Below are 13,861 nucleotides of genomic sequence, written 5' to 3' on the forward strand. Positions count from 1 at the left end.
CAAAGTTAAAAACCACACAACACCAGGTTATAGTCCAACAGGCTTATTTGGAAACACTAGCTTTTGGAGCGTAATTTGGTATTAAATGGTGGAACAGACGTAAGGAGCTGAATGGCCTTTTCCTGCTCCCAGTTCTTGCATTCAATGATTTTTCATCCAATCCCAATTCTCCAGTTTCTTTAGATTAGATCACTTACAGTGTGGAAACAGGCCCTTCGGCCCAACAAGTCCACACTGACCCGCTGAAGCGCAACCCACCCATTCCCCTATATTTACCCCTTTACCTAACACTACGGGCAGTTTAGCATGGCCAATTCACCTGACCCGCACATCTTTGGACTGTGGGAGGAAACCGGAGCACCCGGAGGAAACCCACACAGACACAGGGAGAACGTGCAAACTCCACACAGTCAGTCACCTGAGTTGGGAATTGAACCCAGGTCTCAGGCGCTGTGAGGCAGCAGTGCTAACCACTGTGCCACCATGCCACCCCAAAGCAACCAAGTTTCACCCACTAAGCAACCAATGCTCAGTTCAGCTACTCTTTCTCTTTTCAGATACATGTTCAAGGTCTTACAGTCAGCTTTGATGTCTCTTGCTAGTTTTTCAATTTCTCCCCTTTATCTTCAGTCATCTGTTGCTGGCCCCAGAACACAAGTAATTCATGCCAGTGCAGGACAAATTTCTCTCTCGCCTTTTCTTGTCGTCTCACTTCTCTCCCAGTCACAGCTCTTTGACTAGCCTCGGGAACATCGTTCGTTGCTTCATACCACCAGTCGAGTTTCATTGCCTACCTACCATAGTTCAAGGGGAGGACAAGCTGATAAAATCAGTTTCAGATCTCAGCAAATGCCTTTATGCCTTAACAAATAACCTTATCAGATTTTCCCTAACACATTATTCATTCTAAGACTCTAACTACACTTAAGAACTGAATAGCAGTGATAACTTGCAGAGACAATTGACAGCCCGGGAGTGAGGGATCATTTAATTTTTTAAAAGACTAGGTTGACACCAGCTAAGCCACATTGATCGATAATTCTGTGTGACCCCTTAGATGGTAGGCTGCTAGGTTGTCTGTCCTTGAACAACAGTCTTTGTGGTGATGGGTCACCTCATGATGATGGGGATTTTTATCAGCTTTGAGATGCAGTGATCCAAGGTAGGTGTTTCGTTTTCTCTCTCTTTTACAGTTGAAAGAAAGGAGGACACTGCAAATATATTAAGCTGGTCAGCATTTGTAAAGGCAGCAAAGGTGGGTTTGTGTTTTAGATTGGCTGTGAAGGAAAAAAAGGTTACTTTGACTGAACTGGAAACTGAGAGAGGGAGGACAGCTACTCACTGGGTGCGTAGACATTGGAAGGAGGTGGGTGGGGTAATGAAAATATGGAATTCACTATCCCTTGAAGATGGACTTGCTGAGGCTCCAGGATTGTCCTAGACCCTTGGAGATTTTTAAAGTGGTGAATTATTTGCAGTCAAAGCCAGCAACAGATGACTTAAAAAGATATAAAGAGAGGAGAAATTGGAAAACCAGCAAGAAACATTAAAGCTGACTGTAAGAGCTTGAATAGGTACATAAAAAGGAAAGGAGTAGCTGGACGCAGTACCGGTCGCTTAGCAGGTGAGACTGGAGAATTGGGACTGGATGAAAAATCATTGAACGCAATAACTAGGAAAAGCAACAGGCCATTCAGCCCCTCGAGTCTGCTCCGCCATTTAATATGATCATGGGTGATCTCATCTTGGCTTCAACCCCACTTTCCTGCCTGCTTTCCATAACCTTTCAACCAATTGCTAATTAAAAATCTGTCTATCTCGTTAAATTCACACAATGTCCCAGCATCCCCTGCACTCTGGTTTATTAATCAATTATAGTAATTAATTCATAACTATTAATTAATAATTGCTTTCCACTATTTTCTTTGAATATCTTTAATTACTTGGTATAAAACCAAGGGAGGCAGCATTAGTGGGTGGGTGGATGGTGAGGGGTTGGGCTGGTGTGAGGGGGTTAGCTAAGGAAGGACAGTGGTTCATAGGCATGCAATGGGTGCACTGGGGAGGGGCAGGGTGTTGGAAAAGGGGAAAAACAGCAAAGCAAAGAGAAACTGCCTCAGGAGATTTGCCCCAATGCTCTCCCACCACTGGGGATGTTGGCTAGCCCAGGGCGTGAGCAGATTGGCTGCCTGAGTAGGCCATTCGGTCCCTCCAGCCTGATCCACCATCCAATTAGGTCATGTCTGATCTGACTGCGTTCCCCCCTCCCCCAAGGCAATAAGCAGCCATTTGGTAGAATGAAAGGCCCCTATAAAGGAGCAGCTAATGGACCTGTTGCAGGGTTGAGCATACAACTTTTTAGCGAAGGGCTCCTGCCCAAAACATCAATTCTCCTGCTCCTCGGATGCTGACTGACCTGCTGTACTTTTCCAGCACCATACACTCTCGACTCTGATCTCCAGCATCTGCAGGCCTCACTTTCTCCTATACAACTTTATGGTGCCAGATGGGGTCACCGCCAGAGCCAGAGAGAGTTCCACATCTCAGAGAGGGACCCAGAGGGGGCAGGGAGGCATGGCCACGTTCCCCCCTACACACAACACTCCCCCCTACACACAACACTCCCCCCTACACACAACACTCCCCCATTCCGTTCCCTGACCCCCCCTCCCCAAATCTCTTATTTTGATCATTCATTTATCCAGAGACAATCAGCATCTCTTGCCCGTCTCTCTTTATGCCAATGCTGAGGTCTCAGAGCTGCTAGTCACCCTGTTGGCCGGGCATCATCAATGGCCCTGCCCTTGGAGATATGGGGCCTTTTACATCACACTCAAAACAGCAAGTTAGGGCCTTGGTGTCAGAAAGTTACTGCCACTTCATTCCCTGCTCTTCACTTAACTTCCTTCCTCTTTCCTAAAACAATGGCAGGGGAGCTATTTCTCCTCCGTCTGAGATAGCAGAAAGAAACCCTCTGTTTTTTACCCCTCTCACACTGAGCGTGGAGCATTCGGTCAGTACTCCACCCTACAGACAGTCGGCTGTTATCCATTGTACCTAACACTTGCACAAAGAAGCATTGCCTGTAGTGGGCGGCACGGTGACACAGTGGTTAGCACTGCTGCCTCACAGCGCCTGAGACCCGGGTTCAATTCCTGTCTCAGGCGACTGACTGTGTGGAGTTTGCTCGTTCTCCCTGTGTCTGCGTGGGTTTCCTCCGGGTGTTCAGGTTTCCTCCCACAGTCCAAAGATGTGCGGGTCAGGTGAATTGGCCATGCTAAATTGCTCGTAATGTTAGGTAAGGGGTAAATGTAGGGGTATGGGTGGGTGGCGGGTCGGTGTGGACTTGTTGGGCCGAAGGGCCTGTTTCCACACTGTAAGTAATCTAATCGTATTTGAGACTGGGGTGTCAGCCCCTGTATCCAGGGGCATGTAAATCACTGCTGGTTTGCAAAGTCCCACTGATGTAGTAGCCAGCACTCCCAGGACCTGCACCAAAACTATCAAACCAGGTCAATCAGTCATAGAACCCCAGTGTGATTCAAACCATCACTGACCATCTGAAGAGCATCCTACCCTACCCATGTAACCCTACATTTCCCATGGCTAACCCACCTAGCCTGTGCATCCCTGGATATTACAGGGCAATTTCCGATGGATAATCCACCTAACCTGCACATCTTTGGACTGTGGGAGGAAACCGGAACATTCAGAAGAAACCCATGCAGACACGGGGAGAATGTGCAAATTCCGCACAGTCACCTGGGTCCCTGGTGCTGTGAGGCATCAGTACCAACCACTGAGCCACCGTGCTGCCACAAGTCATTAATAATGAAAACAAAAAATGTTGGAGAAACTCATCAGGTCTGGCAGCATCTGTGGAGAGAGAGACTGGAGTTGGCTCAAATGACCATTCTCACATTGTGGCATCGTGTCATGTAGGACTTGAAATGTTGACACTGTTTCTTTCTCCACACATGTTGACAAACCTACTGAGTTTCTCCAGCAGTTTCTATTTTAACATCAGATCTCGAGCATTGCATAATATTTTGCTTCTATCATGTTCGTCACTTTATTAATTTGATCTCTGCCAGGACAATGTTGAGGTTGTAAGAGGAGGTAGGAAGGGGAGGGGCTGTTGAAGAGGGGTGTGGGAGAGAGTTGACAACAACTATCGACTGTGTTTCTAAATACAGAAACCTAAAAAATAAGAGCAGGAGTAGGCCATTCACCCCTTTGAGCCTACTCCACACCTCAATATAATCATGGCTGAACAACCTATTCAGTCCCCTGTTCCTGTTCCTGCTTTCTCTCTTGGTCCCTTTAGCCCTAAGAATTATTTCTAAATTCTTTAAGACAAAAGGTGGTTCATCGGGTGAGTGATACTTTGGGAGCTACGGAGGACCAGGAAGCAGCAAAACCTTCCAATATCTTGCATCTCCCCCCACTGGAGAAATGAAGGGGAGCAATTAGGAGACTGAAACAAAACGAATAAAAAGATTTCTCAATTGACAGTTATCAAGTTTTCTTTTTAACCAGTTTATTTATCTTGTTGCCAACACCAGTGAAATCACAGGAAGTGTACCTCCTAATCTGATTGAATTCTTTGTACACTGTTTTCTTGTGGTTAACAACAGGTTAGACTCACTGCCCATCTCTGAGTGCCAGCCACATGCTGAAAGAAACAGTTAATTACTTCACTGTTGACTCACAGTCTGGGCTGATTTTTGGTTCCAGTGTCATAATCCCAGCACTGAAGTTGGTTTTGGATCAGGAAGCAGAACGTGTTCTTGAATTTTCTGCCCCTCAACTCTCCATCCCACCTCTCTGTCTCCCAAACACACCCGCCATCCTCTCTCCCTTAAACACTCTCCCCATATACACCACCCCTCTCCATCACCAATTCCCTCTCTCTCTCTACTCCCTCTTCACTCCTTTACCTTTATCCCTCCTGCCCTTGTTTCCCCCTCTTCTGCACTCTCACTCTCTCCCATACACCCCTCTATTGCCTCTCATTCAACAGCCTCTCCCCTCCTTCCTCTTACAACCTCCCCCATTTGCCCCATCCCTCACTCTCTCCCCCTCCACCACTTCCTCTACTCATCTGTTCCTCCTCTTCATCGACCTGTCTCTTCACTATCTCCTCTTACCACATGCTCCTCTTCCCTTTTGCCTCCCACCTCCCACTCCACCACTCAACCCATTCCCCCACCCCACAGCCAACGCATGGTGTGTGTCATCTACAAAGGATACTGCAAAAACTCACCAAAGCTCTTTCAACTCTCATTTTCAAACCTTCAACCTTTGAAAGGTGAGGACAGCAGATACATGGGAACAACACCCCCTGCAAATTCCCCTCCAAGCACTCACCATCCTGACTTGGAAATATATTGCCATTCCTTCAGTGTCACTGGGTCACAATCCTGGAATTCCCTCTGTTAGGGAATTGTGGATGTACGTGGACTGCAGCTGACCATCACCCTTTTTTTTAGACTAGACTAGACTTACAGTGTGGAAACAGGCCCTTCGGCCCAACAAGTCCACACCGACCCGCCGAAGCGAAACCCACCCATACCTCTACATTTACCCCTTACCTAACACTACGGGCAATTTAGCATGGCCAATTCACCTGACCCGCACATTTTTGGAGTGTGGGAGGAAACCGGAGCACCCGGAGGAAACCCACGCAGACACGGGGAGAACGTGCAAACTCCACACAGTCAGTCGCCTGAGTCGGGAATTGAACCCGGGTCTCAGGCGCTGTGAGGCCGCAGTGCTAACCACTGTGCCACCGTGCCGCCCACTTCTCATGGGACAACTAGGGACAGGCAATAAATGCTGACCCAGCCATGACAGCAGTGAATCAATAAAAGAAAAATATCTTTGTTAATTTCTGGGACATGATCCACAATGCCCCAGGGATGGAATTCCAGGAGTTTGACCAAGTGACAGTCAATATATTTCCAAGTTAAAAATCACACAACACCAGTTTATAGTCCAACAGGTTTAATTGGAAGCTTTCGGAGCGACGCTCCTTCATCAGGTGGTACTGGAGGACTTCACACCCCAGTCCAACACCGGCATCTCCAAAGCATGAATATATTTCCAAGTCAGGATGGTGAGTGACTTGGAAGGGAATTTGAAGGTGATGGAGTTCCCATCTATCTGCTGCCCTTGCCCTTCTAGACGGAAGTGGTCATGGGTTTGGAAGGTGCTGTCTGAGGATCGTTGGTGGAATTTTGCGGTGCACCTTGTAGATAGTACACACTGTTGCTACTGAGCACCGGTGGTAGAGGAAGTAGATATTTATGGATGCCAATCATGTGGGCTGCTTTGTCCTGGAAGGTGTCAAGTTTCTTGGGTGTTGTTGGAGCTGCCCCCATCCAGGCAAGTGGGGAGTATTCCATCACACTCCTGACTTGTGCCTTGTAGATGGTGCACAGATTTTGGGAAATCAGGAGGCGAGTTACTCATCACGGTATTCCTAGTCTCTGACCTGCTCTTGTTGCCAATGATTTTATTTGATGAGATTGTTTGAGTTTCTGGTCAATGGTAAGCCCCCAGGATGTTGATGGTGGGGGAATCAGTGATGGTAACACCATTGGATGTCAAGGGGCAGTGGTTAGATTGTCTTTTATTGGTGATGGTTGTAGCCTGACATTTCTGTGGTGTGAATGTTACATATTTTGCTGATTACTCTCTCACTGCTTGTAGCCATTCCTACCAGGAAGTTTGCTGTCATGTTACGCCATTTCCATCTATCTAGTACCATCCTCACTCATTCACTGCAGCTCATCTGTAACCGTTCTGTGACGCCTATCGTCCAACTATGTTGCTGCCCTTCACTTTACCCTCTTGAAGAGAGCTCTTTGGCTTTTCAGCTCTGACAAGTGGTCAAAGTACTAACATTTATTTGCCAGTATATTCCGATATGTTCTTGCTGTTTTAAGTAGCTCATTGTTTAATCTTACAGTCTGCAAATCCAGCTCTGAGCATTTTACAAAAACACCATTATTCCAATAGCGAGTCTTGCCTTTGGTGAAGAATGCTTAGAAATATTGCAACAAAATACATCAAAGCTTGTGAACACCTGGATGTTTTATTGGGCTTGGTAAATGTGGGTCAATTCTTCTGCCAGTCATTTCATTTCACCGCAGGTCGATAACTTTGACTTTTTTTGTTTTGCAATCTTTATCGCACGCTCATCGCAACAACCTTTGATGTAACATTGATAGAACATGAGATAACAGTATCTGGGGTGTATATGTTAAAGCCTTTTCAGAGCTTAGTCACTCTGAGATTGTCAAAAGAACGCACTTAAAATAACAATCTGCATCTCTACCCTTGAACTAGATTCACTGCGTTCTAATCACATTCATTATGTGGCAGGATGGGTTAATAACCAATGTCCCAATGCTTTCTCCCAGTCTGCCATGTGTGTGTGGATGAGACACTGTCAGTCATCCTTGATGCAGAGTGATGTCCTTTAAGCCCTAACCCCTGAGTTCAGGTAATCTGTTCCAGGGAATTAGTGATAACCATGAGAAATAGGGGTAGACCATTCAGCCCCTCGAGTCTTCTCCACCATTCAATACGACTGCAGCTGATCCAATCAATGGTAGATGTTGGCCTAACCAGTAAGGCTTGTTTTCATGAACAAGACAAACAAAAACAAGCCATGGCAAATAATTGCACCCAACTGCTTTCTGGCTGCTCTGTATGGCTTTGTTTGCAACGGTCTTTGAAATCTACAATCTTCACACCTCATCCAAATATTGCATGCCCAATATATTTCTTGGAAGTCAACTGCAACTCATTACCTCATTGTAAAGTCCCCCTCAGCTAGTCTCTTCGGCACAAATAATTTCCTGTTTCTTTTATGTTCTCTTCTTATGGAACCATTTTTGTGTAGTATCAGATTTTTTTCTTTTATTTATTTTTTTTAACAGCCTTAGCTGATGTAATTCTGAACATAAAATCTGATTGAAGATTTGTAGCTCGGGTATCCGTTGTTGTGGTTCTGCTCGCCGAGCTGGAAGTTTTTGCTGCAAACGTTTCGTTCCCTGGCTAGGGAATATCATCAGTGCTGTTGGAGCCTCATGTGAAGCGCTGCTTTGATGTTTCTTCCGGTATTTATATTGGTTTGTTCTTGCCGCTTCCGGGTGTCAGTTTCAGCTGCAGTGATTTGTATGTGGGGTCCAGGTCGATGTGTCTGTTAATGGATGTTCTTGCCGTTTCCGGGTGTCAGTTTCAGCTGTAGTGGTTTGTATATGGTGTCCAGGTCAATGTGTCTGTTGATGGAGTTTGGGGATGAATGCCATGCTTCTAGGAATTCTCTGGCTGTTCTGTCTGGCTTGTCCTATGATAGTGGTGTTTTCCCAGTCAAATTCATGTTGCTGGTTGTCTGAGTGTATGGCTACTAGAGATAGCTGGTCGTGTCGTTTTGTGGCTAGCTGATGTTCATGGATGCGGATTGTTAGCTGTCTTCCTGTTTGTCCTATATAGTGTTTTGTGCTGTCCTTGCATGGTATTTTGTAAACTACGTTAGTTTGGCTCATGCTGGGTATTGGGTCCTTTGTTCTAGTGAGTTGTTGTCTGAGCGTGGATGTTGGCTTGTGTGCTGTTATGAGTCCTAAGGGTCGCAGTAGTCTGGCTGTCAGTTCTGAGACGCTCCTGACGTATGGTAGAGTGGCTAGTCCTTTTGGTTGTGGCATGTCTTCGTTCCGTGGTCTATCTCTTAGGCATCTGGTGATAAAGTTGCGTGGGTATCCGTTTTTGGCGAATACCTTGTATAGGTGTTCCTCTTCCTCTTTTCGCAGTTCTGGTGTACTGCAGTGTGTTGTACACAGGAAACCAACACACACAGACCAAGTCTTAAACTATGAAAGTAACCACCCCAACACACACAAACGAAGCTGCATCAGGACACTATTCAAAAGGGCCACAACACACTGCAGTACACCAGAACTGCGAAAAGAGGAAGAGGAACATCTATACAAGGTATTCACCAAAAACGGATACCCACGCAACTTTATCACCAGATGCCTAAGAGATAGACCACGGAACGAAGACATGCCACAACCAAAAGGACTAGCCACACTACCATACGTCAGGAGCGTCTCAGAACTGACAGCCAGACTACTGCGACCCTTAGGACTCATAACAGCACACAAGCCAACATCCACGCTCAGACAACAACTCACTAGAACAAAGGACCCAATACCCAGCATGAGCCAAACTAACGTAGTTTACAAAATACCATGCAAGGACTGCACAAAACACTATATAGGACAAACAGGAAGACAGCTAACAATCCGCATCCATGAACATCAGCTAGCCACAAAACGACACGACCAGCTATCTCTAGTAGCCATACACTCAGACAACCAGCAACATGAATTTGACTGGGAAAACACCACTATCATAGGACAAGCCAGACAGAGAACAGCCAGAGAATTCCTAGAAGCATGGCATTCATCCCCAAACTCCATCAACAGACACATTGACCTGGACACCATATACAAACCACTACAGCTGAAACTGACACCCGGAAGCGGCAAGAACAAACCAATATAAATACCGGAAGAAACATCAAAGCAGCGCTTCACACGAGGCTCCAACAGCACTGATGATGTTCCTAGCCAGGGAACGAAACGTTTGCAGCAAAAACTTCCAGCTCGGCGAGCAGAACCACAACAATTCTGAACATCTCAGGTCCCAGAGTGAAATCTGTCTTGTTAGGTCCTTACTAAAAACTGAAAGAATTGCGGATGCTGTAAATCAGAAACAGAAACAGAAATTGCTGGAAAATCTCAGCAGGTCTGGCGGCGTCTGTGGAGAGAAATCAGAGTTAACGTTTCGGGTCCATTGACCCTTTCTAAGAACAGCTCTCGATCCTAACTTTATTTTCTATTGTAACCATGGAGGTTGGTAACTGAATGTATTGACAAGAGGCTGCCTGGTTAAGTCCATAAGACATAGGAGCATGATCACCCATTCAACTTATCCGGTCTACTCCACCATTGAAGGAGATCATAGCTAATCTAATAATCCACTTTCCACCTTTTCCCATAACCCTCGATTCCCTTCCAGATTAAGACTCTGCCTATCAGTGAATGAAAATAAAGTAAACATTCATATCCAGTAGGTCATAGAGAAGGCAATGGACTGTTGGCTTTTATTTCAGCCTTATCATCCCTCTGCAGACTCATGATTCTTTGAGAAATAGAATTCCTCCTAATCTGTTTTAAACGGATAATCCCTTATTCTGAAAAGATGCCTGCTAGTTCCAGACTTTCCCACAAGGGAATCGACCTTCCCGTATCTAACCTGTCAATTTCCCTATGAATCTGGTGTATTTTAACAAGGTCTCCCATCATTGTCGTAAATTCCAATGCATAGAGGCCCAACCATCTCTCTTCAAAAGACAGTCCCTCCATACCTGGGATCAACCTAGTGACCTTCCCTGCCTCCAATGCCAGTATATCTTTCCTCAGATAAGATTAAAACTGTTCTCAGTATGACCTGATTCATCCCATGTACTGTTTTAGTAATAACTCATTATTTTTGAGGGAATTGGTTTAGCTCAGTTGGCTGGTTTGTTGGTTTAAAGAGCAGTGTGATGCCAACAGTGTGGGCTCAATTCCCTTCAATGATTTGAAGGACTCTTTCTAAAACTCTTCCCTCACCTGAGGACTGGTGATCCTCAGGTTAAATCACTACTAGTTGCTTCTCTCTAATGAGAGAGCAGACCCTATGGTCTGGTAAAACCATGGTGACCCAACCAACCTTATTTTTGAACTCCAGTCCCAGTGAAATAAAAGCCAACAGTCCATTGCCTTCTCTATTACCTACTGGATAGGAATGTTTACTTATTTTCATTCACTGACGAGGACACCCAAATCCCTCTGCTCTGACGCTTTCTGCAGGTTTTCTCCATTAAATAATATTCAGCTCATCTGTTCTTCCTGCCAAATTGCACAACCTTACATCTCCCCACATTGTAATCTATATAACCAAGCTTTAACTTGACACAAAGAATAACACATTTCTTAAATAAGAACAAGTATTAGCTAGGCAAAAGAAAGTTTGGAAAGATTTCATTGCAGATATCTGCAAAGTTTTCAAACTCAGTTTCCATTACCCATGGCAAGATCATTACAAACACCCAAAACCTCATTGAAGATTACGAAAGGGATAGTGGTAAGGTCCTTTGCTCAGATTCAGTGGTTTCCTTATGATGATTTTCTATGTAGTTACTTGACATTATCTCTTCATCTGGTATTTCTCCTCAAGACACCAGAAACAAGCTGCAAATTAACCTCACTATTACTTTGAATTTTGGAATAAAGATTTCTAAATTCCCTAAACTCAACTACTCAGCTACTTTTACTTCCCTATCTGCCCCATTGACACTAACTGAACTTCTGAGCTGTTCTGTTTCTCTATGGGTCCTGGACTCTTGTTGTTTGGTGACAGTACAATTTTTCTTAATGCGCTGAGCTGAAGAATCTGCCGGGCTCTTCAAATTAAGGTTGAAGAGCCTCGATAAAATGCAAACAAAAGAGACCTACAGACTTCCCAGTAACAGTTGCAGAACCAATCTAAAATTAAACTGTACCATGCCTCCCTAGGCTTAAAATATAAAGTACACTTATCACTATACATTACTCTTAACACATTCCATTATCTGCTATGACAAGAGTTAAACCCAGATCTCCAGATCATTACCTGAGTCACTCGATTAATAGTCTAGCAACACCATTTGGCCATTGCTTCCCTTAAGTACGTCATTCATACATTGATTATGATATCACTGATTTAGTCAGCATTCCTTACCCATCCCTAATTGTCCATGAATTGAGTGGGTTGTTAGTGCACCAGAGTATCGGTTTCCTTAATTAAGGAAGGAGGGAAATGTTTTGGATGGAGATTGGCAAATATTTATGAGACTAATGCTGGGAACAGGTGTGTTCTCTTCTGAGCAATGGTTTGACAGACTGGGGAGAAAGTGAGGTCTGCAGATGCTGGAGATCAGAGCTGAAAATGTGTTGCTGGAAAAGCGCAGCAGGTCAGGCAGCATCCAAGGAAAAGGAATCGACGTTTCAGGCATAAGCCCTTCATCAGGCTTATGCCCAATGAAGGGCTTATGCCCGAAACGCCGATTCCTGTTCCTTGGATGCTGCCTGACCTGCTGTGCTTTGACTGGCGTTGAGAGAGTAAGAGGTGGCCGAGATGTAAGTTTCTGAGGGATTTGTAAGGGTAGATGTGGAAAGAATGGTTCCTCTTATGGGACAGTCTGGAATGAGGAAAAGTCAAAGGTCAGCTATTTCAAATAGAGATGAGGCACGGTGGCTCAGTAGTCAGCACTGCTGCCTCACAGCGCCAGGGACCCAATCCCATCCCGCCCTCGGGTGACTGCCTGTGTGGAGTCTGCACAGTCTCCCCATGTCTGTGTGGGTTTCCTCTGGGTGCTCTGGTTTCCTCCCACAGTCCAAAGATGTGCAGGTTCGGTGGACTGGCCATTTTTGTGCAGGTTAGATGGATTGGAAATGTGTGGTTACAGGGGAGTGGGTCTGGTGGATGCTGTTCAGAGGGCTGGTGTGGGATCAATGGGCTGAAGGGCCTTCCCCCACACTGAAATGCTCTCCTTAAAGAGTTACAAGTGGTGTTGAACATTGTGCAATCATCAGCAAACATCTCCACTTCTGATCTTGAAGCAATTAAAGATGGCTAGAACTAGGACACTCCCCAAGCAGTTCAATAGGGCTCTTGTGGTGCTGCGATAGTGCCCTTACGTTTCAGCCAGGAGGCCTGGGTTGAGATGCCACCTACTTCAGAACTGCATAATAGTATTGCTGAATATATTGATTAGGAAACTATCTGCTCTGAGGAACATCTGTGGTGGGTGTCCAAGGGATGTGGTGAATGGCCTCCAACAATTGTAACCATCTTCCTTTGTGCCAGATGTAGGTCTGACCAGTAAAGAGGCTTCCCTCTCACTGACACTCATCCATTATTTTGTTAGGATTCCTTGATGCCACATTCAGTTGAATGCAGCCTTGATATGAAGGGCTGTCACCCTCCCCTCTGGAATTCAGCTCTTTTATCCATGGTTGAACCAAAGCTGTAATGAGGTCAGGAGCTGAGTGGCCCTGGCAGAACCCAAACTGAGCAGGTTATTGCTGAGCAAGTGTTGCTTGATAACACAGCCTGTGATTCACTGCACCCAACCGTTTTGTTCGGTTTGAGCAAGTCCTTTTGGGGAAAAGGTGAAAACATTTATTTGTCACTGGGTGGCAGGTCAACACGATTGCAAACAAGTAAACATTTTTTAAATATATCATAAAAGAGGCCTACAAAACAATTTGCAGATAATACTGCTTTAAATTCAGAGTATTTCGAATGCTCCACCACCAAAGATTTCTATGCTATGAAAACCTCTCGCTTTGGAAAGAGCTCTAAAATGTTGTGCACGTGTTAAAAATTGGCTGAGAATCTTAAATATAAATTTTGTCAAAAGCCTAATGGTACTGGCTTCAAGCCATGGAACATGAAAGTCTAATTGAGAAGTGTTTTCTCCTGAGTTGTAAACGCAGGTTTACGTCCGATGAGTTTGATACTATTTGAGGAATAAACATAATACTTATGAAATCTACTTGCTATACTTTTAGCCGGGAACATCAAAGTTCTACATTACGTAAAAGCTCTGAAGGATATAGTCCCCATTATTTCTCGCTTTTGCAAGAGTCTCCAAATAAATTCCCCACAATTTTCAGATCAACTGGGAACAGGAGCAAATGCCTTAACATTGAGAAACATTATTCTTACATTTAATGAAAATAATCATGGCAGAACTTTG

The 13,861-nt window shown here is 45.0% G+C and overlaps 1 protein-coding gene across 2 annotated transcripts in view; it reads left to right on the top strand.

Moving 5' to 3' along the window:
* The first annotated feature begins 953 nt into the window (after positions 1–953).
* Positions 954–13,861, top strand: part of LOC132816884 (T-cell-specific surface glycoprotein CD28-like) — a 45,714-nt gene continuing 32,806 nt past the window's right edge. For both annotated transcript variants that reach the window (XM_060826883.1, XM_060826884.1), the window contains exon 1: positions 954–1,162. The gene's annotated coding sequence lies outside the window, so the exon portion shown is untranslated. The remainder of the gene's footprint in view (positions 1,163–13,861) is intronic.

The sequence above is a fragment of the Hemiscyllium ocellatum genome, chromosome 6 (assembly GCF_020745735.1).
Source record: "Hemiscyllium ocellatum isolate sHemOce1 chromosome 6, sHemOce1.pat.X.cur, whole genome shotgun sequence".
Taxonomy (NCBI): domain Eukaryota; kingdom Metazoa; phylum Chordata; class Chondrichthyes; order Orectolobiformes; family Hemiscylliidae; genus Hemiscyllium; species Hemiscyllium ocellatum.